Source organism: Triturus cristatus, chromosome 5_1, assembly GCF_964204655.1.
Source record: "Triturus cristatus chromosome 5_1, aTriCri1.1, whole genome shotgun sequence".
Taxonomy (NCBI): domain Eukaryota; kingdom Metazoa; phylum Chordata; class Amphibia; order Caudata; family Salamandridae; genus Triturus; species Triturus cristatus.
Genome location: NC_140587.1, coordinates 214,683,080 through 214,709,896, shown reverse-complemented (window position 1 = coordinate 214,709,896; position 26,817 = coordinate 214,683,080). Strand labels below are relative to the sequence as shown.

The 26,817-nt window shown below is 45.6% G+C and overlaps 1 protein-coding gene across 5 annotated transcripts in view; it reads right to left on the bottom strand.

Annotated features, from left to right (window-relative positions):
• PTK2 (protein tyrosine kinase 2) overlaps window positions 1–10,819 on the bottom strand; it is a 799,547-nt gene extending 788,728 nt beyond the window's left edge. The window contains exon 1 of one of the 5 annotated variants that reach the window (XM_085604846.1): window positions 10,578–10,819. The gene's annotated coding sequence lies outside the window, so the exon portion shown is untranslated. The remainder of the gene's footprint in view (window positions 1–10,577) is intronic. The other 4 variants (XM_085604845.1, XM_085604850.1, XM_085604847.1 and 1 more) reach the window with 4 other exon arrangements.
• Between the last annotated feature and the right edge of the window lie 15,998 nt (window positions 10,820–26,817).

Sequence of the window (26,817 nt, the reverse complement as noted above, 5' to 3'; positions counted from 1 at the left end):
AGAATGCACTTCCTCTTTCCATTAGAGTAATCCCAGATTTTCTTCAGTTTAGGAAAAACCTAAAAACATTGTTGTTCCCGAAGTAATCCTTCTGTTCTCGATCTCTCCTTTGGACCAACGCCTTGATACATCTGGGTAATTGTTTGCGCTAAATAAATCCTTTTAACAGAACATACTGTTGTTTTTACACGTTGAAGTGGTTATCAGTATCTTGAAGTCCATAGATTGTACCATCAAAATGTAGTTATCATTTACACCATTAATTAAATTGGCCAGGAAAATTGAAAGTAACAAAAAGAATCTCTGCACTCTGAACCCCAGACTTCACACTATCCTCACTCAGCTGGTGTGCCACACTGCACAACACGGAGGGAGCTTTTACCTGGTTCTTCTGCCACTTCACCTGCAGCCCTGCTCCCGCAACTGCAACATCCACCAAGAACATTCCCACAACACCCAACCCCACACCCACTTAAACGCCTACCAATAAACACTCACAACCCTCATACACCATCGTGCATGCTCCTGAACACCTGCTCGCTCAGCAGACACAGCACACTGATCTGGGACCTGCTGGATGACGCCTCCTGGACCTCCTCTCCATCATGGAAACATGGCTGACCACAGCTTCAACGCCAGACATCGCTGCTGCTAACCCCGCTGGACACAAGAACTTAAGGCAAGACTGCCTAAAAGGCCAAGAGGAGGAAGTGCCATAATGTATAAAGACACCGACAACTGCACTGCCTCAACAGAAGACTGAACAAACGATGTGGAACACCTCAACTTTAAATACAAATCACAACCAATTTCATCCTGGGTGGAACCATGGTCAACTGCCCCTTATGCCACCAGATTCCGGAGCCAACCTTGCCAACATCATTATGGACTTTATTACCACACTAGTCCTTAACCCCAGTGCATGAATCCTACTAGGAGACCTCAGTTTCCATCTAGAAGACCAGACTAAATCCAAATCAGCTGCAATACTTGCCAACCTCGGAAACCTGGGACTAGCCCAATGCACAACAATAACTGAGCCCACCCACGTTGCTGGACACTTCCTAGATTTCGTCTTCACATCCTTCAACAACATCACGATCAACACACCAAGACTAGTTACCTAGACAGACTATACCATAGTCAGTTTCACAATCAACATCCATCAGCACAGAAGAACCCCACAGCAGACCCGATGTGACAACACTGAAACAACCCAGCAGAGATGGACTGGGCATCCGCCCTCTACGAGAACACATCGGAACACACGGGTCTCCTATAATGCGGCATCGAAAACCTCACCACAGACACCTTCCTACCTTCCTTCCTCCCCCCTCCCCCCCACCCCCAAGAAACAAAACCCCCCAGACAAAGCTACAACACAAGCCAGCGGGTACACTGAAGGCATCAGGATGACCAACCAACACTGTAAACTGGAATGGAGATCAAGCCATGGGGGAAGTGGAAAAAGACACTTTCAGAGCAGCCGAGAGAAGGTACCATCAACGAATCCGAGAAACTAAGAGGAAGGCCCTAGTCAGACAAATAAATACTAGCTCCAACAGCAGCAAAGAAATCTTTGCAAACATCAAGGATTTCAACACACCCATAGCTGCCTCTGGCAACACCAGCCCAAGCCAAGATCTGTGTATGACCTTTCGGACTTCTTTTGAAGCAAGATCACAACCATATACAGCAATTTCACCCTGCAAACAGACTGCCTGACTCTTACCAGAAGTCTCCCAGTGAAAAACAAAGACAACCGAATCACAAAGTGAGACGCCTTCAGCAAAGCAATCATGAAGACCATACACACTGAGGCCCCGTTAGATCACTGTCACCATCACTCCTTCGACAAAGGAGTAATCTCCATCAGCAAAACTCTCACTCCCATCCTTAGCAATTCCATCAGTACAGCCACCTTCCCAGAATCATGGAAAATGCAGCCGTCAATGCCCCTCTAAAGAAGCCCTCATCCAACCAGACCAAACTTGCCAACTACCGACTGATATCCCCCCTTTCTCACCCAGCCAAGTTCCTGGAAAAAGCCATCAACAAGCACCACTCCATCTACCACGCCAACCACCAGCTTCTCAATGCCACACAATCAAGATTTAGACCCAACCGCAGCACGGAAACCACCCTCATAGCAGCAACGGACAACATCCAGATGATCCTCGACAGGGGAAACTGCAGCCCTCATCCTTCCAGGCCTATCAGCAGCCTTCAATACGGTCGCCCATCCCATACTGATCAGAAAACTCCATAAACCAGGTATCTAAGGACATGCCCTCAAGTTGATCTGCACCTTCCTCAATAGAAGAATCCAAACCATCAACATGCCGGACTCCTGTGAAGCACAGCATCTCATCTGCGGAGTCCGAAGGGCTCCTCGCTCAGCCGGATGCTCTTTAGCATATATATGACTCCACTGGCCAACGTCATCCGGACTTCCAACATAAACATTCTCACATACACCGACAACACGCAACTGATACTGTCCTTTTTGGAGAAAACACCAAACACCAGGAACAAGTTCACTGCATGTATGACCGAAGTTGCCACCTCCATGAAATCCAATGGCCTTAAACTGAACACGGACAATATTGAGGTGGTGTTTTTCAGGAAAGATGCCAGATCGTGATACTCCACCTGGTGGCCCACAGACCTCATACCCACCCCAACACCAAGCTCACAAGCAAGAAACCTCAGAATCATTACTGACAACAAACTGGACATGGCTGCCGAAGTCAAAGCAGTTGCCTCATACAGCTTCAACACCCTAAGGATGCTGAAGAAATTCTTCAAGCCTCTAACAGACAACATCAGGAAAATGATCATCCAAGCCCTCAAGCTAAGCAACCAGCTCGCACGAAGTCTTCAGACACCTAGAATGCAGCAGCCAGACTAGTCCCCAACCTCCCCCGCTGAGCCCAAATCATACCACGCTTTAGGGAACTACACTGGTTCCAGATACACAAGCGTGCACACTTCAAACTCCTCATCTGAACCCACGAAGCCTGTTGCGGCTGGTGTTAAGGCAGAGTGGCAGGGCGGCGGACCGAGAATGAAGAAAAAGAAGAACTTACCTGCCGGCCGCCTCATCGCCGCTCCTCTGGCTCCACTGCAGGCACAGTCTCCCACACTGCCCTCAGGCCAATCTGGATGCTGCTCTCACAGCATGAGAGCAGCATCAGGATTGCCCTGAGCACCCTCCATTTGCGCTCCCAGGGAGACTTTGAGCCTGTGCCTGCTCTCTTCAAGCCAGCAACACAGCTCGGGTTGGAGAAGTATGTGGCTTTGGCCGGCCTGAGACGGCCGGCCAAACCAACATGCGCACTGATAGCAGCACCTACCACTCTCCTTCATGACTGCCCCCGTGATGGCCCCACCCCAAGGACTCGGCACTTAGAAGTCGAACAATAAAACGATAATACACCTATTTATTATCGTTTTATTTTTCAACTTTTGAAGCTGCTGGCAAGGAGGGTGGTTCTCCTCCGCCGTAGCTGAGGAACCGCAGCCGTACCAAACACCCACAACACTGGCCCCATTTACCTGAATAAATGCATTTATTTCCACCAACCTTTCAGACACCTCCACTCTGAAGGTCTCTCACTAGCACGAACCCCATGCATACACAAAAGCAGAGCAGCATATCATACACGACGTATAAAGATTAGAACAACCTCCTACAAAACACATCAGCGCCTTCTCTCTTCCTATTTTTATTTTATTTATTTTTATTTGACTGCCGCAAGAAACTGAAGACCTCACTTTTCGAATAAGCCCTCCGGGGTCAGCCTTAACCTCCTGGATACCCTCAGAGGTGATAAGCGTGCTATAAAAACACTGATAACAACATAACAAACAATATAATGTTTGCCCCACTTCCTTACATTCAGCTAACTCACAGCCTTTGGATTTTTTTGTCAGTTTGGCAATGGCTACAAGAAGTCCACAAGCCTCAGAATTGGGTGTGAGTTTGCCTGGACTTCCCAGATGCATGTGAGAACAGGCACACCCTCGCCACTGCCGCTCCACTGGCCAGTTTGCATCTTCTGGTATGGGTGAAGTAGTGGGGGGGGGGGAGGGGGTACACAGGTGAGTGGGCAGGCATTGGTCTGCGGAGCATTTTCCAACTATAGTATTAATCGCTGTAAATTGCCAGGGTCCCCTTTTGACCCCCTGAGGCTCACAGCATGCAAAGGAGGATGGAAGCTCTCAAACACTGAGAAGCAAAGACTAGATGAAGCAGTAACATCACTTCTAAATTGTAAAAGGTTATTACCAGCTTATAACACAATTTTTTTCAAGCAATCATTTTCTGGCATCAAAAATGCACATGTAATATAAATGGAGGCTAGCAGTTTTTAGCGAACTAAGTTTACAATAAACAGAGGCTAGAGACATCAATGACTTGAAAGGAAAGTTGTTTTTGCTTTTGCTAGTAACTTTGTCTCCCTTTGACAATGCCTTAAACAAATCTTCAGTGGATCTTAAAAAGCTTTGTGAACATTGATCATTGCTGAGATGGTGAGGAGTATAATCCCAAAAATGTACATTTTTCTCCAATTAGAAAGGGAGCTTTTGCTCATGGACATCTCAATATTTTCTGAACAGGATTTTTTGGGACTGGTGTAAATTATCTCAGTGTGATTTTGAAAAATACTCCTAAAATGAAATATATTATATATCTCCCCGCAGGTAGCTACAGATGCAAAAGCCAAATCTTTGCTCAGACTGCACTTGAATGACGAACACATTTACCCCAGCAACCATTACTGGAGTCGTGGATCAAACATGGACCAATAGAATCTATTCTGTAAAATATTTTGGTGGCCTTCAGTCAGCCATTGGCTTGCAACAGCAAGGTAAAGACATCCCCCTCCCCAGAGAATGCTGGGGAAGCGCTCAGAAGAGTGCAAAATACTTTTGTACCGAGTATAAAAACCTGGCATCGGGTCCGAAAGCTGAAAAGCAACATTTGTATTAACACCTACTCATTAATCATTTCCTTTAGCCCATCTCTGCCCACTGTAGTAAATACTGTGTGCAGGGCATTGGCGAAAGCTTTACATATCTCTGTTAAGATAATATAAAAGGCCATATGATCATTTTTGATTTTTAAAAAAAGTATCTAATGTACTAACAGCACTGATACAAGAGTTTTTTCTGGGACTAGGAAAGCGCATCTGTGAAATATCAAATGAATGCTGCTTGGGCGTAAATTGATTTTACGTATCCATATAATGTTGGCGAGGATATCCATGTATGTTATTGCAAACGGAGACTTTTTGTTCACTGGTAATATTGTGGATGAGCTTTATAGGCAATCAATGGAACTGAAGCCCTTTTTTCCACATCGACTTTGTGAAGCAATTTGTGGGCTCTCATTGGAATGGCAGCCTTTCACATCCATGGAAACTCTATGAGGACACCTGTTGGCTGTCAGTGGAACTGCAACATTTCAGGTCATAAATGAGGTCGTCAATGAAGTTGTTTCTGTGCAGGAGTCTGTGGTGTGTTAATGGAGTAATATGGTTGTGTGGCTAATCATAGCAGAGAATTGCTACTTTTTTAAAATATACATTAGTATGTGATATTAGTAAAGAATCATAATGTCCCTTTAACAAAATGTCTTTTTTTCACCCAGTCATTCAGAGGTTTTGCAGTTTTACTCAGAGAAGTCATTTGTAAGGTCACTAGAAAAATAGCACTTTTCGAACTTCGCAAATATTCTGAGTGTCTCATAAATAGTCCTTGTTTGTTGGTACACATTGGCAAAAAAATGGCGCTTTAACTGTGGGCTGAAAAGCTGGCCTTTAGAGACAGCCCTACCCACAGACTAACCTTGACATATTTCAAGTTGATCGTTTTTGAGGTACTAAAAATGCATGCTGGAAGAATTGTGAAATCCTAAAGCAGTTCATCTCCGTTTCATAGGGAAAGCTCTATCCTTGCAGTGCTTACCAGGACAGACAGAATATGAGCAGGCAGATGCCAACAATCTACTTATAGAGAACTTTCCACAAAGAGCGTCTTTAACAGGTTAAAGATGAACTGCACATCATCTCTGAAGCAGAGGGGCGGCCACCGCCTTCACCTTGAACGTGCGCCTGAGGCTGAACTGAGGAGACAGAGATAATACAACATAAACTAAACACTTATGATGTGGGCACAGTTCTAGGCCCTGGCAGAGCAAAATCTGCCCAACTGGTGGTTTAACCAGCGGGCCTTCCACAATTAGTGAATTTACAATATAAATCAAGGCAGACAATACTTTCTGCACGTTGCTGGTGCTGCTATTGGCCATAGCAAAAGATTTACTGGCATTTCCCTTGGGTGCGTCATTTTCTCCTACAACACCAGACATCAAGAATAGGTGAACTGACCCGGAGCACCGCAGTCAAGACATTTAGTCTTCAAGATCAGGAGCGACCATCCCCAGACAGCGTGGGCAAGAACCAGCAGACTTACCTGCTAAGGTACAGGCCATCAACCAAGAATCTCCAACCACCTCTGCCCTAGGCTTTTCTTTCAATCTGACTCCAGGTGTAGCCCATCTACCTGCAGTCAGCCTTCAGGCCTCAGCGGCAGGCTTTTCTTAGCCTTCCCTCGAGGGTTCCAGTGCAGGGCGGGCCTGGTGAACCACCAGAACTACATATTAAAGGTGCCAAAGGAACCCTCTGAAAGACTCTTTAGTGGACACTCAAGCAACAAAACTGCATTTTGCAGTTTCCTTTACCAGCCAGAGCCAAGAGAAACCACCCACATTTGACTTGACTGGCAGGTAACGCAATTCTCCATCTCGACATTCACAAAAGCAGGATACTCAAGACTACGCCATTTACTGGGAGGTTTGAAGCGCAAGCTGGTAATGTACAACTAGTCAAACACAGGTCAGTCACAATTTCATTTGGGAGATACGTTATTCTTCGAAAGGATGTGGCACAACAGCTAGCCTCAAAGCTGGGGAACCGGGTTCGAGTCTCGGCAGGGACGCTCAACATCCAGCGATTCTGGGCAAATCACTTAATCTCCCTGTGCCTAACAAAATTAATGTGTTTGTCATCTGTAACGCAACTGCTAATGTGTGTCCTCATGTAACGTAACTGGCGCTATGTAAAGCGCTCTGATACCCGATTGGATTCGGGTCGAGTTCGCGCTATATAAAACTCTGAAAAAATTGCAACTATTTCTTATTCATTTAGCCACTTGCAGATATTCTATTTGTCAAAAAGTAAAAAAAAAAAACTTTATTTCGGCTGTACAGCCATAAAAGCACAATTAAATATAACAATCGTTCATAGATTACAAAAATTATAAAACACAGCAATTTATGGAATTAATAATAATACAGAATATCATTCAAAACCGGCAAGAAATGATTTACCACAATTTCATAAAATGTTTACCGGCGCCACTACTACTCGTCACCCTATAAATTACAGCCTTAGGTATCAATCGTGATCAGGAGATCTATTAACACAATTTAAAAGATTAAAAAACATTTAAAAACAACTAGTACACATAGGATTAAAAAGAAAATAAAAATAATAAAGTTCTATTTGTTATTGTCAACTTTCCATGCCTATTTGGCCCCAGAAAGCTAAAAAACATTTACATTTCATTAAAGGTGTAAATGATAAATACATTTTGATGGACCCTCAGGATACTGGCAACCATTTCAACATGTAAATGCAACAGTAAAAGATGAGATGTAACGAGCAACATATATTCAAATGGGAAAATAATCTATTAAAAATGACTGTAGACTAAGAGGAGAGTGGTTGGATGGCCGGGGCACTTCGCGTACACTTGGCCTTAATTTAAGATGACGAGTTAGAATATATGAGTTTCTCAGCCTTTTGAGCTGAATAAAAGTGAGCACTGTTAAGAATATCAACTTTGTACCAAAGATATAATGAAGACAACTTCATTTTGAGGGAAGCCTTGCACTCTGATGCGTATGACCAAGGGAATTTGATGACTTTGTAAAGTTCCCATTCCAAGTTCTGGTGCGTGGTTTCAGTTTGCACCACTAAGGGGCAGATATGTCCAGCCGACCCCTGCCCCCATCCCCATAGACAAAGCCATATTTCCGAGAGACATACCTCAGTTCAAGTGTGAACTAGAGTAAAGAGGCGTTGTAGGATCTTGCTTTGGGATTCATCTCGATTCCCATGAAGACACCAACACAGCCATAGTACCTTGCCACCAGGCTAGCTAATAATAAACAAACCAGAAGGTAAGTTCTCGTGAAGCCAGGAGACAGCAGAGCGGTGTCACAAAAGTGCACAGCACACAAACATGGCCCAGTGGAGGCTCCAGGTCTGGCGAGGTACTACAGAATTCAGCATATTCTGATGTGGCAAATAATAATTTCAGATAATGTTTGACTAGGAAACAGCAGAATGCCTGAGAGTGTAAAGCGCCACACGGTTCATTCATTTCCATTTAGCCAAATCCTTAAGGTGCGGATCTAAAAAGAAACATGATGCATGAAAGTTTTGGTGCACTCGTCCAGCGATGTGCAGTTGGAAAACATTCTGGGTCAGAAGAGTTAAAACCATTATGGCATCATGGTAAAAGATCCATATGGCATGTCTCCCAACTCAAGCAATAAATAACATCTTATAAAATGATACCAAATCATAATTATCATATTAAAACTAACTTTTTTTAAATGTTATATCCTGAACAAAAAGTTTAGCTAGTCCAATACATCCGAACTGCACCTTTCGTTTATGTCAGAAAATCAGCTGAGGAGCAAAACCATGCATTATTACGAGTAAGGGACGTTACTATTTTTGCTGATTTGACAGAGCCCATTTCCACAGCATGGAGCTATAACTTGGTCATGATAAACACAAATAATCTACCGGCATCTCCTAGTGGTAACAGGGAGCTTGGTAACCATATACTTACTACTGGGAGTTATTTCCTATGTTTTGCTAAGCACCACCGCGAATATGGTTAGGCCAAAACTTAACAACAAAGGATGGCATACTGAAACATATGAAAGACCGGAGAAAAGCTCGTGCTACAAGAACCGATGTCTTACTAACCTCTAGATGACATCAGAATTGTGTGGTAGGTGGAACCCCCTATTTTGCAATAATAGTTATGCATATGATGCGTGGGTTCGTGCCTATCATAATACAAGTAAATCTACAAACAGGTGCCAAAGGTACACGAGCGAGTGTGCGTACAAACAGTAGGAAAATCCGATTTTTGATTTTAAAAAAATTAAGTCGAAATGCGAGCAGGCTACTTGGAACTGGTGAATTTAGACTGCTCAAGGTTCACTGGAAATACAAAGGAGCATGACGTCTACGTGCCAACTCGCCTCACTTTTTTGGTATGCTCTGATGTCTCCGCCAGATGTGAGGATTTTACAAACATCGTAGCCAATTTAAAAAAAAAAATTCAAACAAACTTTAATTTCATGCACACAGGGCTCAAAGACTCACCAGTCAGAGCGCGTAACTCCAGGTGAAGGGGGGATAAAAAGTGAATAATCGTCACACAGGCCGCAGTACCTCCTAGACAATGTATGACGACCTGAACACTTCATATAGAATACACATGAATCGGGCACCCCGAGAAATGCTTTCTTTATTGAGGGGGATGTTTGAGTTTGAAAGCATGACGTGAGGGCAAGTTATCTCATCTGCCGCGAGGTTTTACTTCTCATCTCACAATGTGCACAGTTTATAAATGTGCATACTTTACGAATGTGCATAAGAGATCCGCGTAATTAAGAAGTAATACATTGTAATTGGGTAAACACAAAGCTACAACATAGCAACAATTAAATGCGGTAATGAAATACAGCTCACCCAGAAGAAAGACCTCAAGATTATAGCTTTACTGTGAAGTTATAGATTCTTCAGTGTCGTGTTTATTCTTGGGGCATTCCAATTGCCCCCTGCCTTCTGCCCCATCCAGGAAGGCATGGAACCAATCTCTGTCCCTGACCAAGAACACATGTCTACACTTCCTGGCGCTGGGAGGTGTGTGCGGGCGCTGCAGTTACCTCACACCTAGCATACTTGGCACCTCACCAACCATAACCCCAGGCTAGATGAACACTGCTACACCTTCCAGAACTGTCCAAAGCAGCTGTTAGTTCCCGTTAGAAGCGCTGGCACTGCCCCCCGCTGTGTGTGCGCATCCCTGCCCTGTGAAATAAGGGGCGATCTGAAGCTAGGACTGGTCCCACCACCCCACCCCTTCCCCACACACACATCCTGTTGGATTTCCCAGGCTCTTCCTGGGTAGAGCACAGTGTAGGACCATGTCTGCAGGACACTGCAGCGCGCGCCTACACCCCCTCCCAGCCCCGCCAACACACGTTTTGAACCATTTTCCTCAGCCCACAAAAATCCGTGTGCAGTGCAGAATTAAACACAATGGGCTGCCTCGAGCTCGGTTCACAAACGAAGGGAATGCAGCAAGGATCAGGCTGATCCTAGAGGGGGCAGACAAAAAGACCCCGAGCAGGGGTGGCACAGGGAGGCTCATGCCCATCCTGGTGGGGGCTCTCCGAAGCCCCGGCGGGTTCTGCTCACCTCCTATCCCGGCTGGTGCTATGGAGTCTCCGCGAACCCCTCGCTCCCTCCGACCCTTCTCCGATGCCTGATCCCTGCGGGTCTGCCTCAGCCCGGGTCGGTGTCTGGGAGCCGCCGGTCCCGGGTGTCCCCCGTGCCTCCCTATCCGGTGCACTCCTGGCTTCGGCGGCAGCAGGGCCCTCCCCTCATCCCGCACCGCGCTGCAGCCTGGGAAGCGTCATCCCGGGAGCGCTCCTCCTCCCTCCGATCCGGGCCCGCCTAGCGCACAACATGGCGGCGGCGGGGGCAGGACTGGGGCATCTGCGGGGACGGGGGCATATGGGGCTGCAGGGTACCCATCCGAGCTCTCCGTGCAGGAGCAGCGAGCATCGGTACCCGGCCACAGCCCAGGGATACCAGGGTGCCACTCTATGCCCCCGCAACACGGCGGGAGCTCATCGGTGCTTCTCATACCTGGTACAACAGCTCGGAAGCCACTTTCATTCCTAAAAAAGTAAAACAGAACGAATCCAACCCAGGGTCCTTTTCATTTTGTAAAATACCGGGAGGTAATAAAAACACGTTTTGGCAAAGCCAATAGGCCTGGCTTTTCTATAAAGAACAGTATTTCATCCAAGATTGGGCAGTGGGTAAATGCACAGCTCACAGGTTTCTTATTTTCTCTTTGCCTTTTGTAATTTGTAGAGGGCTTGATCACTTTACAGAATAAGGAAGACAGTTCCAGGATGAAAAGAAAAGACCGGGCAAGCTCCACAAATCGAAGTGGGGTCCAGAGAGTTCTGTGCATGGTAGAATGAGGCAGAGGTTTGACGAGTGGATGGATGAAGGTATATGTGATAATTGTATTTTTTTTTATATTGCACATACATATTATAAAGCACGGAAATTTATTTTTCACGTAGCTACTGTAGAGCTGATGTAATACAGAAAATATAGTATTTACTATAAATAATTAGGAATAAACAATACTCTAGTTGGTGAAAGTAAAAAGGTCTACAATTGCTCAGCCAGCGGTTCAAGAAATTAACAGGGCGAAAATAAAGTTCAAAGTAACATGTAACGGTTGAGTGCGTGAATGAATAAAGTGAAGAAAGTGTGCGTCTCTTAAAATTACCTTTCCGGTAAATAAACTTGGCATTTTTTTCAAGCGATTAAAATGTGCACAGCCAAGTACTTTGCTGCTCCCAAAATAAAAAGACTCCTTAGTGGGTTGTAAAGAGGAGTCCAGCACTTCAGAGCCTCTAAATGTCACACATTTAGATCCCAAAACCCTTAAGACTGCAGCAGCACATGGAAGAGAGGTTGGCACGTGCTGTTTACAAACTTGGAGAGGAGACCCTACCTTGCAACGCAGAGAACCCCCCACCTTGCCGTCTCCAGAGAATCCCTCACAACTCAACCTGTACAGGAGACCCATCTTACAGCCTTTTCTGCTTTACTGTCCCTTCTCCACAGTATGGCGTACCAGCACCACGAAGCACTGGGTGTGTATGTCATAGTGGACACGTGTGCACAAAGGACAAGCGCTCCGGCATGAAGCAGGACGTTATCAGCTGCACAGTTCTAGAATAAGTAAATGGAATGTAGTTCAGTGGAAAGTAACATCTGCTTCACCACCAGGGCTTTACGTGGGATGAAAAAACTGGTGGGTCTCTCAAAGGGGCGTGGCCAATGTAATTAGGGGCGTGGCTTAAACCACATATGCTAAAATTCTCTGCTTAGCATAGTGTGCCGCCCGACTTGTATTTTGCTCTTTCTGTAATTGCATCCATATATATGATACAAGTAACATCATACCTACAAGTCAGGACTATTGGCTTTCTCAATGGTTGTTACTTGCATAAGATAAATAAGCAGAAACTATGGCTTGTATATAATATTCAAAAAGCTTCCACTTAAAGCCTTGGTGGCACCACAACGACGTTGCTGCTCCTGAGTTTCAAAAAGAGAAGGGAAATCCAGAGAGTAAATGACTCTCTTTAAAGGATTTCCCTTCTCCTACAACACTCACCTGGCATGACATCATGCCATAACTTCTCCACTAGTGAGAAGTGAGTAGTGTGAGCACGTGCACATCGATGTGCCTGCTGTCACCGCAGTCCGGAAAAAAACAGACCGCCTGTGCCAGGGCACAAAATAGAGCCCAATAGAGACCCATTTCGAGGCCCCCTTTAAACAAGCATTGGCATAGCCAATAGGTCTCGCCTTTGGGACCTTATAAGTGTTTAGCCATGCAACAGTTGCATAACTAAATACTTATAAGGTCCCAAAAGCAAGACCTATTGGCAAAGCCAAGCGGCCGCAAGGCTGCGAAAGTGAAAGTGATCCCGTTCAAACATCAAAGCGGTCGTGCGGCCACGAAAGTGAAAGTAATCGCGGTCAAGCAGGGCGCGCGCGCCGCGCACATGCACTGTAGCTCTAGGCCGGCCTGGTAGCACTTTTTGGAGCCCTCTTAATAAGTCTCACCAGACCAGCGCATGCGCTGGGTCAGGCGAGACCTAAAAACTGCTGTGCTCATCACCGGTGAGGCCCGGCCCACTTTTAAGCCCTGTTCACCACCGTGGTCATCAGATCACTCTCTTTGTGCACTTGATGACGTTTAAAATTAAACATAATGTTTAAAATAAAACATAGGGGGGCGTGGCCAAGATGGCGGAGTGGGCAGACGTGTCTAGTCTGAGCTCCGCTCTCGCTGGGCCTACAGCACACTTCCAAGCGCCCACAACACCCCGATTACCGACCGGAGGCAGGGGGACGACAGCAGGCACCAGCCGTCCCCCAGGGGCCCATGGTGAAGGTACGCGCTGCCCTGTTGTGTGGAGGACAAATTGAGGCTCAGCCTGCAAGAGAACCCGGTGCACGTGGAGCGGACGTTGGCCCTGCAGCGGTGCAGTGGAAGAGCGCTTCTGGGTTGACTGCAGGCCATTGGACTGAGTGGCCCCCAGCATCACTATTACGGTCCCCCCGCTGAGCGCCTGTTATGTCCCGCTGATGAGTGCTTCAGCTGTCTTTTTGAGGCCCATCGCAGAGACTCCCGGGAGGTGCGGGAGAGCGACACGTTGGTTGGCTGGGAAGCCCTGTCCCATCCCCCACTGCTGAGTTTCCCGGGCCGGAAACGCAGGCCCGGGGCGTCCGGGCGACTGCAGAGACGTATGTGCTCGGCACAGTCTCCGATGAGTGTGGAACATTGAGGCACGCCGGAGTGGTGGTGGACCGGGTCAATTGTGAGCAGAGCCACCCCAAGGAGTTGCTCAGGAGCGAGGGCTAGCTCTGATGATGCCCTAGGGGCCCTTGCTTGCAGGTGAAGAGGGGCGACCGTGGTGGCCGCAGGGAATCAGACGGACAGAGGTAACGCCTCAGGTGATAGCAGAAAGGAAGACCTCGCCTACATATTCAAAGCCGGCTGGTGAGTGGGCACATCGTCACCCCGACGCACCTTCCCTATGTGGGTGAGGCGGCCACGGAACCTCATTATGACGACGGCCAAGAGTAAAAAAGACCGTTCGGTTCGACACCTCCTCATGAAGTCGGTCACGACCGGGGAGGGCTCAGAGGGAGCGGTCACAAGAGAGTTCCTGGAATCGCTGTTTGCCTTCCAATGGTAAGACATCATGATCATCAAGACGGACTTGCATGTGAACCTCCGGGAGGTCAGACGGGATGTGGATGCAATAGGGGAGAGAGTGGCCGCACTGGAGGAATCGTCAACAGCTAGGGATGAAGACCTCGCTGCACTTCAGCAAGAAATCCTTCGACTCCGAGATCAGCAACTAGACCTCCAGTCGCACACCAAAGACTTGGAGAACAGGTCGCGGCGGAACAATGTGCAAATCCGTGCTGTCCCTACAGGAGCAGAGGGTGAGGATCTGGAGGGATATGTCCAGGTGCTCTTTCGGGCAGTTCTGAACGCAGCAGCGGATTCCTCAGTCAAGATAGACCGGTGTCATTGTGTGGGCCCTCCCCATCAACCTAATCGCCCTCCTGCAGACATCTTGGTGTGCGTACACAACTTTAAGGTGAAAGAGGAGATCCTCAGGCGGCTCGCTCCTGTCAACCCCTACAGTTCCGGGAGCACTCACCACAGCTCTTCAAGGACTTGGCGTCTAGCACCCTACAAAACAGAAGAGACTTTCGCCGCGTGACCAATCATCTCCGATCAATGGGTATATCATACTCCTGGGGGCACCCGTTCTGCGTCATATTCCTCTTTGAAGGTAAACTCCAGCAGCTGCTCTCCTTGGCTGAGACCTGTAAGCTGCTGAACTTGGATCTCGACAACTTGAACGCCCAGTCTGCTGCTTCGGGGTCAGAGACACCCAAGCCCCCCGACGCGGCCCACAGACAAACCTCAAGTTAGATCGTCTCCGTCCGGACCCTGCCACGATGATCAAGGAGCGCTCTGCGGTTCTCTGGACCCTCGCGGGCACAGAGGGCGACTCCTTGGACTCTAATGACTGAGGGTAACATATGTGTAGGGTCTTCTGCTCTTGTATAGGCCTGGCGGGAGCGGGGAGATCTTTTACCGCTGATTGGTGCAGTCCCTTACTCCCTGGGCCACCCCCATTTTTCTCTGGCCCTCTTTCGAGATGGACTCTATGTGCTTCCTTTTGCTGATGTTTTATTGTTTTTGGGTTTGGTTCTATGATTGTTGGGTTGGGTGGGTCTCCTCTCCGGCGAGCTTTTTAATAGAGGTCCTCCAATGGTCTATCTTGTTTTCCAGGCTCCACAGCATAGGATATATAGGCCAGTGGTCCGCTCAAACCCGATGGAGGTTACATTTCAATAAATTTATTAAGCATTTGGATCTCTAATGAGGTCCACTTAAAACGTACATGAATAACCATAACATGAACCCAGCAGCCATTAAAACAATACTTCAATAATACCATTCCATCTACACCATTATATCATTTTAAATAAAGGTAATCATACAAAACATAAAAGATTTGTAAAATTACCACTAGAATATTATTTAAACATCAATAATGCCCAACTGTGTAGGAGAGCTAAAATAATCACTCCATGAAGAATTATAAAATATGTACAAAAAGATAAATTAACATTAAAAAGCAGTTTCAACTGATAGCCTGTTGTCGAATAAAATACTTCATATTGCAACAATAATAACAAGTCATTAGGTAAAGTGCATCTTACAACGGCAATAGGTAACAGCAATCAAGCAATTATCTCCTGTACTAGAACAATAAGAGATCAGGTCCTGTTAATTATGAATACAATTAGGAAAGAAATCCTATCATGACAGCATCATATATTTTTATCTAAAGTGCATCAGAAAGCAGCAAAAATATTTCCCTTGACTTTTTTTTTATGATGGAAAAAGGGACTTAGTTAGTGCCGACAACAGAGAATTAGCAACAGTCATATATTTATAATTGTCCACAAATGAAAAAAAACAATACATGAACACAAATTAATACTTTGTGTAACCAACCATACTCGGGGTCAAATAAAACCATAAAAAATATATTCATATACTCCCTAAAAAAAGTAAAAAAGTTTAGTGCATGCTATTTCATTTTTTGGACAAAGCAGAAATTCTCTAGCTGATGTAACATTTTTAATGCCATTCTTCATAAACATAGGACGTAGCCACCTATATCGGAATGAGATAAGAGCCGGGCATACAAACAAGACATGATCGAGATTCTGAGTAGCTTGATTGCAAAAGTTGCAGTTTTTTCCACCTTCCCTATTAGGTGACCAATTTTCGATTAAATCATTTAAGGCGTAAGAGGCTCATGCGGAAAAGAGTAATCCATCTACGGATACCGTGGCTTAGGTTCCACAGGAGATATTTCTGAGAAACTCTCAGGGAAGCATTCTTAACTATTGTTTCCTGTCTGGCTCTCATTCTTCAAGAACTACTATCTCTCTGATAACTAATTAGGCCACTAGAAATCTTTAAAAAAGATTTTAATTCTATAGGAGATAAAGATAACACAAAATCCTCTTGCACATTAAAATGTTGCAGTGCCAAAAGGAAATCATTATAAAAGGAGTATTTGTACATTTGTCCTTCAAAAATGTCCTGTTGGATAAAACTCCTCAAAGAAAAAGGTGCAGTATTCTTTAGTTGATATCCCCAACAAATTACCTTAGCTAGGCCTTGTGAGAAGGAGCTTACCAAACCAAATTCTACCCTAACAGCAGCTATTGGAACCAGTGTATTAAAATTAGTTTACTCTCCCGCATCCATAAAGACCTCGCCCAGTGGCGACGTCTACCATTATCGTGGCTTGGGAGATTAGCTTTGGTTAAGATGAACGTCCTATCGCGGGCCCTCTACATTTTCTAGATCCTCCCCTTGACTCCCCTACCGAGCATGCTCATGAAAGATACAGAAAGAAAAAGAACGCTTCATCTGGGGCCCGGTTTCCCCCAGGTCACAGAGGTCTATGTTACAGCGCCCTAAGAAAGAAGGCGGCCTTGCAATGCAGAATATCACTGGATACTTTCAGGTCTCTTTACTGGGCTACTTGGTAGAGTGGAACCGTCCAATGACGGAGAAACATTGGGTTTTTATGGACCAGATGGTGGCGGGTCAACATATCTGGAGGGAGGCATAGTCACCTAGGACTTCACGCTCCTGGGGACTCTACTCCTCGCCGGTCACACGGCGCCCCATGCTAGTATGGGACAGCGTGGCCAAATGGGCTAATCTCACCATGTTCCCTTCTCCTATGTCCCCCATCTTTTCTAACCCTGACTTTCAACCCGGGACAGGAAAAGGGGTGGGCTCACGTTGGGTTGCGGGTGGTTGCAAGCGTTTAGGGCATCTGTTTGACCTCCAGGGCCTTATTCCCTTTGATCGGCTTCGGACAGACTATGGCCTCGCCGCCTCTGACCACTTCCTTCACACGCAAATGCTGAATTGGGTGACCGACCCTCTCATACGCCCAAAGGTCAGCAGGCCAATGATCCCTTATGAAAAATGGCTCTTCTTGAAAAAAGACGATCACAAGCTTATCTTGGAAATTTACACATTCCTCTCTAGGGGTGCTAGTGGGGATAGGACTGCTGGGCAAAAGCGGTGGGAGGCGGAACTTGGACGAACCCTGTCAGACAAGGAATGGGAGGACATTTTCTACAGGACCCACCACACCGCACACTCCATGGGCTACACAGAAACCACATTTAAAATTATATCCTACTGGTACTATACCCCAGCCTGCTTAACTAAATGGAATTCACAATGTGCCGGTCTCTGTTGGCAAGGTTGTGGGAGTCCAGGTACTCTTCTTCACTTGCTGTGGAACTGTCCGAAGCTTACAAGATACTGGGATAAGATCCTTGATGAGATAGATAAAGCCTTTGACACTACCATTCCCAGACTTCCTGCATACACTATTTTAGGGCTGCCCAACGCCTTGACCTTCCCTCTGTGCTCGATCAAAGGTAGGCAGATTGCCCTGGCATTAAACACCGCTCACCGGGTGTTCCTATCAGGCTGGAAGACAGGCAAGACCCCGGACCACACTCAGTGGTTTCAGCAGCTGTGGCCCCTTCTGGGAATGGAGAGGTTGTCCATGGCCACCCTGGGGAATAGGTCAGACTATGCAAAGATATGGGCCCTCTTTATTTCTATTTTATCCATGGAATTTAGGGAGCCGTCTTGCCCTGCTTACTTACGCATTTTGAAATTGATACCGGAATAGCCGGTGGTTAGAGTGCGCAAGCCTTTGATGGGTTTATTGGGACGTCAGTGACCGACATGTCGGACCACACTAACTCGGGTGTTTGTAATCATCCCCTCTCACCTGGAGAGGATTGGGGATGGAAGGGAGGGAGGGTTTTTGCCTCTTTTGTTGGTCCTTGTGGGTTAGGACCTGTTACTGTTCTACTTTGTTTGGCTCCTATCTTGTTTTGGAAAAGGCAGACACTAGCGCCACGGATTTGCGATAACGAACCTTTGCTTCTTCAGGGAACCGGCATACCCTACACGGAGCAGCCCATCTATAGTTCTGTGCCACACGCGGCTTTGATCAACCATTGTTTTTCCCCTATCAGTCGCGGCCGGCCCATGCTGTGTATCTACCCCATGCAGATAATGTGTAATCCGTTGGCTTTTCTCTGCCTTCAAGTTCTCTAAGTAGCCGGCCCGCTGGGTTGTAGGCAACGCTGCATTGTATTGTCTTATCGTGCGTTCTGCCAATAAAACTGATTTAATTCTAAAATAAAACATAACAGAATGAACATAAAACATACTATTGTAAACACTACTAACTTAAAACACCAGTAGAAGCAGATTTATCTCAGGCTGTTTCTTACACATTTTGAGTCCTATTTGCTCGACCACTCATGGATTGGAGCAGCTGATGTAAGCTGCCAGCATATTGCAGAGTTTGTTCCATTTATGCCACTCCAAATTCACGAACAGGCAATGCCGGACAGAAGAATGCACAGCCAAGCAACCTTCACATGCAGGGTCAGTCCTAGGACTTTTAGGGCCCAAGACAGAAGGGGAATGTGTGAGGCCTCCCTAATTTGCATGCAACGTGAAATCACAGAAAATGACACCATAGGAAGTGCCATCAATTGACTATTGTTGAGTGACTTTGCAAGAAGTAACTTTCTTGGCGCAGATATCAGTAAAACAAAAACATACATATTAACACTAATAAAATAAGCACCCAGAGTTTAAATTTCATTTAACTGGACATTTATTATATTAGTCACACTGGATTGAAAGGGTTGGCCTACGTCTCTCCAAAACATATAAGTTCAATCAGATGTTAACAATTTGTTTCCAGATTAGTGCCTTTGATATGCATGGGGTATTTATGTAGCGCAAACCTAACCAAAAGGCTGCTAAGCACTGTACAGGGTCAAAGACACAGTCAACATGCGATAGGAGGAGTAGATAGTGTGTGGATCATGACTGATTCCTGATTTTTTTGATTTTTTTAAGTTGAGTATTAGCTGTTTCCTAAATCAGAGCTGACCTCAGGCTGTCCAGATGGATAGGGGAATACCATTCCAGATCCTTAGGGCATGGATGGGAAAGGCTTTTTTCTTTTTTTTTCTTTTTTTAGCACATCTTCCGTCTGAAGGTGTCCTTGCCGGTGTGTGGGGAGCCACTGGAGATGCCATGCTTGTCACCCAAGAAGGCAGGGGTGTCAGTCGTATAGTGCAAACCTAGCCTCAAGTAGCAAAGTACTGTACAGGGTCAATGATAAGCATACATTCAAGGAGTGATGGCAAATGTAGCTGGTTTGTGGACTGTTAACACACTGTGATAGCCTTGCAGATAATAAAGCTGCACTTGAAGATGGTCAAGGCCGGCCAGGAGGATCTGTGGAGTTCCATCACAATGCTATTGTGTGGTCATATTTCTTCATGCCCTAGTGACGTGTGCCGCAGCATGTAGAATGGACTTAAGGGGGGGCCAGAGTGGATTAAAATTCCAAGATGGTTACCCAGTTACCCAGTGAAAGACAGGGTATGGGCAAAAAAGATATGAAAGCAAGTAAAACAGTTTTAGCTTGACTTCCATTAAAGGCATCACCCTAGTCACTGAAAAACACAAGAAACTACCAGAATATGTAGGCTAAAAGGGTTTAACGTCATGTGCCATGAGCCTTGGCTACAACACCTCTATCAGAGTCCTCAGAAGCCTTAAATGTTCTGATACCAATAATTTGCATACATTTATATGGTTCCAGAGTGCATTTCATTTTGTAAATGAGCTTGATGCAGATTCAGTTAACAGATTTGTGATACATCTCCTCTCATTTGATTTCTCCTTATTTAGAACAAAATCTGGAAAGCACATGTTTAAATATAATTAAATAATGCTGCAAGCCAAGCCCACTAGCTGGTCCATTTCCTTGGACCTCATAGCACTGGACTATGGCTGCCGGGCCCATGGGCGAGAGGCCAGACCTCCAGGGCTGTGTCTGGTCACTATTTCACCATCATGGATAGTATTTTTTATGTCTAAATCAGAGCAAAAAAGCAAAAAATCACAATAGAACTTCTAGGGATATGACAATATAGTACAAAATATCTGTGCCTCATCTGCTAATTAAAACCTCTCAAATTGGAAGTGCAAAAAATATAAAGACAAATGGTGTAAGCAGAGGTCTTCATATTGGAGTGAGGCTCCCCGAGGGATCTCAATGTATCCTGGGGGGCATCAGCCCCAGCAGTGGCTGAGATTAATTCAAGCGTTCCATCCTTCACTTTTTTGTATACTTTAGTGAGTCGACCAAAGTGGCTTGGGTATGCCCAGACGTGGGTCCCATGAACACTGTGCCACTGGAACTAAGCTATGCCTGGCTAATGATCCCTAACTAAGGTGACACCTGTCCTGGGTTGCTTGTGTTCTGGGTAGTTCGGTCTGGACGGTTCTCAATGGAGTAGCATCAAGACTGATTTGCATAAGGCTGGGTCCAAACTGAGGTAGCATGGTGTGCAAAATAACAGTGGAGTGGGATGCAGTCTGAGTAATTCCCAATGTTTGTGATTCATTCAAACATTCCATCCATCACTGTTTGTATACTTTTTTTGTGGACAGTTAAATGCAGCCATAATTTGGGCGCATTAGACCCATAACCCCATGAGGCCATAGTCCCATTGCACTTGCTGCACTATTGCTATCAATGCCCTTCATAGGGGCCTCTAGCCCTGGGCCTTGCAGCCATGGACCAGTGCTGCAAGGCCATGAACAGCAGACATCCTCCCTTGGGCCTCTCAGCACTGGACCATAGCTGGTAGGCCTAGCGGAGGATGGACCTTTCCTGACCTTCGCAGCGTCACGTGGCAAATAGGCACATTGTCGACATCGCTAAGTTAGCATGAGCCCAGCAGCCATGATGCTGCTTTTGCGCATGTTACTACATGACTTTATTTTTGCAAGACTCTGTTTATGCCTTTCACATGAGAACCGTGAGATTTGTTCGTTCTCTGTCTGTTCCTGGAGTTTAGTCTGACCACTGTGAGCAAGGTCGATAAACAATGCCCCTTGTTATTCTGTTCTGGTCAGTTCCTAGCACCTAGACAAAACATGCTAATGCAGCTACTGCTGGAAATTCATACTTTGATATTATGGGGATGCATGTTTAGGTAACACACACTTGGAGAGGGAGCTTTCCAGGGAGAAGAGCAATGTGGTTCCTATGATGTAGATATACCATCTAGGCACTAGGGTATGGGGTTTGCTGACAAAGTCCAGAGATCTTCTATTATATAATAATACTTCTTCTTACCAAGGGGGGAGTGGTTAGGCTTTATAGTCCTTTCTCCACTGTCTTTATCTGATGACATCTCCCTTTATGATATATGGCCTAGCTGCAATGCTAACTGTATTAGTTTTATGCATTCTTCTGCTGGTTGTGGCTTGTATACTGCATTTTAGAGCACAATAGTTACAATAAATATTTTACATTATATTAGTGTTTCAGTCAGTTCTTCTTGTGGACAGGTACGAGAGTGTGAGTGAAAAGGTGTGTCTTGTTCCTCGGATTCCTGAGAGATCGGGATTGTTGTGTTCAGGGGTGTCTAATCATTTGCTTATCTATGAGTGTGTAGGAGAGCGAGTGAGACACTATAGCTAGTCAGTCCTGGGCTCATGGGCACTAAGGTGGTGGGAATGCTTAGCCCCTATTCACCGAGGTCCCATATTCTTGCGCATAGTTCTGTGTATGTTCAAAATCCCTGATACATGGCGCCACCAACGTTTGGTCTGGTACTTATACACTAGACCCGCTGAGTAGCGCTTGTGCTTGTCCACAATACCCTCTCACCAGTTTCGGAGATGTCCGTGGTGCGAGGGATTAACCTACTATATATAGGATTTATAGGTTTTTTCAAGCATGAATTTTTAAAAGGTTTAGTTTTCTTTGTTCTTCACCCAGTGTTGCTCTACCGTTTTTCTTGTTTAGTTTCCAGTGTCTGGCATGGCGCAACCAATTATCATTGCTGTGCCTAACTGCGCCGCGGTTACTGCTCATTTGACTCAACATGGAGTCCTGGTTGCAGGAGCAGATTTTATATTTGTAGTAAAGGCGGACGCAGCTTACTGCTTGAAGTTTTTTACTCTTGGGTTAAGTTTCCGGCTGTTGACGGAAACAATCACTTCTTTCATGAATATGAACGTGGTGCGGTTGCACGAGTTTATTGCCTGTATCGTTCACTTGAAGGTCCTTTAGCGGCTTGGGAGCACAGCATATGGTTTAATGGCGCCCTTCCTCACCCTGTATCTGTGGTCCGTCTTGGCCCCTTTCGGTCGACAGAGCTACATGGCCCGTTTTGGTGGGATTTACTCCTCATCCAAATTATCTTGGAGTTACAATCATAGAGCTACGTGCGTTACACACATCTTTAATTAAAATACACAGAAGTGTCATACAATATATGTCTCGTAATATACCAGCGGCACCGGCTGGTGCCACTCAGCCACCAGGGCATGGTGGTGGTGTTTTTATTAGTCCTATCATGATTAATTCAGTGATGGGGAGTCATCTACAGAACAGGGCTGATTTTCCCTTCTGGTTGGCTGAGACGTTTGAGCCACTTGAAGCTGTTTTATCCATATACGTCTCCCGTGGATAAACACAGAATACTTACAATGAGCTTACCTAAAGGCCTTATTTCCAATCTGGCTGATTGCACCACTTGGGGAAAGGTATTTGTGGCGATTTATTTTCTGTGTTTTGGCACCCCCTCCATGATGGTGCTTCCATCGGTTCTTAAGAAGGTTCAGATGAACACGGGGCAGAAGCTGCCCTGGAGTTGGGGATGAGATTGGTGGGTGTATTCCCTATTGTCTCGGACATGATCCTTGCTAACGTCAAGGGGGAAACAGTTAGCTTACAGGTGAGTCAGCGCCTAGAGGCGGTTGCTGACGTGGATAAACAACGTGAATTGCCAAAGATTATTGCGAACTTATATAAACCTTGTGGCACAATAACCTGGGAATTAGACCTTTTTTTCAAATGCAAAATAAGCCCCCGCCTGAAAAGGAGGGGCATCCAGTCTTTCCTAAAAATGCTTGGAATAGAAATCAATGGCAGCAACAGCAGAAACAAGGTTCGTGTGCGGGTTCACCGACACCTGATGCTTCTGAGCGTAGATATGATTTGCGTGACTGCTATAAATTTGGACACCAGAGAGGTTTTAAGTTCCTGATCCGCGCTCTCCTCGTTCCTTTCAGGAATCATTGGATCCACATTTCGGCAGTGGGGAGCGGCAGGATCGCAGAAAGGGCTAGACCACTTAAGAAAGATGTGATCCGCCACACCAGTTTGACGTAAAAGCCAAACTGGAGGGATAAGCTCCTTTTCGTGCCCCGTTTCAGAAGAAAAAAGTTGCAGCTTTAACAGCAAAGTATGCCTCAGACGATGAGAACCCTCCTCCTGGATTTGAGATGGGCGGTGACACTCCTCGACAGCACAGCGGAAGTTGCCACAGTGCGGGTGGCACTCCATCCTTGTCTGGAGGCGGGAGCAACTGATACTTTCATTACAGTGGAGACAGCAGATACACGAGTTGCACCCCCTGATAGGCTTAATGAGATAGTCCTTCAATATGAGTGATATCAAACGGACAATTAAGGTAGTCTTTTGGGACAACCTTAGCCCCTCTTATGACATTTTGTTGGCAGATGCAGATTGGCCTCCTCCATTCGTTTTGGCTTCTTCCTGAGGAGAGGATGTGATACTCCCGAGTTTTTCCTGTTACGTCTCTGAAGAGGCTAAACAAGCTTACGCGTCAGAGTGGGCATTAGCCCAAGTGCCGGCTGTGTATCTTAATCAAGTGGGCTGGGATAAAGATTTACAGGCAGATGAAATTCCGTTAAGATCAATGCCACAGCCACAGGCACAATACCTGAGGCTAAAGCATCTGAAAGTGAAATTTTGACCCAGTTGGAATATCAGGGTGTCATGAAACCCTGTGTTTCATCCATGAATAATCCTCTTTTTTCGATATCGAAACCGGACGATTCATATCGTATAGTTTTAGATTAAAGACATTTAAACAGTCACGTTCGTATATTTGTACTACAAAACACACACAGCTCTGAGTTAGTGAATAATATTGTGCGCAAAAAATACACCAAACCACTGGATATTTCCAATGGATTTTATAGTCACAATTTGGCTGTTGGTAGCCGTGACTTAACCGCATTTACTGCAGTCGGCAATCAGAAGCAATTAACGCCTTTGCCTATTGGCTATAAGAACAGTCCTGGGGCTTTTGCTGCATGTGTTGTGTCTCTTTTGCATAACATAGACTTTGATGCTTTCTCATACGTTGATGATATTTATTTGACAGATGACGAGTTAAAACCGCTTCTTGTGCGTGTGGATCGCATCATTCTTTCTTTTGCCGATTTGGGGTATAAATTTAATTTTGCCAAGTCACACATCGCCTATTTGGCGGGGGGAACAGCCATTACAACGCGGTTTTTACCACGCGCAGCTTTTACATCGCATGCGTTACAACGCATGCGATGTTACAACGCAATGCCAATACAACGCAAGTCTTTACATCGACTTGCGCTAGATGGCGTGCTAACATTACAAATAGTGTAGTTTACTATCCCAACACCTTCCCTACTGTTAAGTGGACTGGAGTTGGAATAGAAAATTACACTTTTCTAATGTTAGCACGCCATCTAGCGCAAGTCGATGTAAAGACTTGCGTTGTAATGGCATAGCGTTGTAACATCGCATGCGTTGTAACGCATGCAATGTAACTGCATGCATTGTAATGACACGCGTTGTAATGTCATACATCCATTTAGCGGTACTCATCTTGGCTATGAGCTCAAATGAAGGTCAGGGGTTGGCCCCTCACTTTCTGGAGAAATTTGCACAATTGCAACCTTTCTCTACATTGAAAAAACTGCAATCCTTGCTGGGATTTTTAAATTTCGGGAGGACATACATTCCTGATTACGCCCAGCATAACAAACCTCTTTATGCGTTGATACATCCCTCTTTTTCGTCTTCCAGCTGACTTCCGGATCATACCACGATTCTTCGGTCTTTGCATTCTGATCTGCTTGCGACCAACTTCTTGTTAACACGTGACAATTCTATGAACTTGGTCATACGAGTTGTACCAGGGACTGTAGGTTTCACATATTTGATGTTCAATGAAGGTGACACAGTACTAATCGCTTATAAATCGCATTTGTACACATCGGCGGAAATGCGCTTTTTCATTGTTGAAAAATGTTTGACGGCTGTCCAGATGGCGATTCTGAAAGAACGCTCTCTGGCACAGGGAAAACGCATTCTTATGGTCTTGCCAGTACTTGCTTTAGAAGCAGTGACAAAGGCGAGTGTTCCAAATTCTAAAGCTTTACATCCACGTTGGATACAATGGGCAAGTTCTTTGCCATCAGCTGATGTCACTTTTATCTTTATTCTCTCTTTGCAGACACAGGAGTTTTTACAATATTAACATGTTCATCCTCCTCCGTTGTCTTTGCTTTCTTTAGTTCAGTACAAATGTATAATCTATACCGGCGGATCTGCTCAGCCAGCCATCGGGTCAAAGCATGCTTATTTGGTGGCTTGCGCTATTGTGGCTGGCTCAATTGTAAATGGTGAATTTAAGTCTTCCATAGTACATACACAGGCACTTGGAGACTGTACGGCTAAATTGGCGGAGCTGCGTGCTTTGATTTTAGCTCTAGAATTCACTGATCCTGATGTGAACACTCTTGTAGTGTGCGATTCCTACTATTGTGTGCAAGCTTTCAATGACAACTTATTGTTTTGGTCTCAGAATGACTATCGAGACTCTAAAGGTAGCGCAATAAAGCATAAAAGGTTTTGGGTCCGAGTGGCAGAACTTAAGGAAGGTTTGCCACTCACACATGTTATTCATACTCTTGGCCATCAGCGTGTGGGAGCACATGCTGTGGGTAATTCTTTGGCTGATGAGGCAGCGAAATCTGCAGTGGCCACATGTTCAGTAGCGGCAGTTACTAGGCCCATTACTAAAATTGATAATGATATTCTAGGGGCAATTTCCGCTACGAAGGGTGGGACGGAGTTCACGCAAGGGTTCCCTTCAAAATATTCCTATCATTTATCACCTGAGCAAGTCCCATTTGCTATGATACAGTCCATTGGGGATCGGCTGATTCCCAATGAGGACCGCAGACTTCCTTTGATCATAGCCACACATGAAGGCATGGCTTCTGTACATGCCAGAGTTTCTGCGACTGTTTCCATTTTACAGCAACGTTATTGGTGGCGTGGTT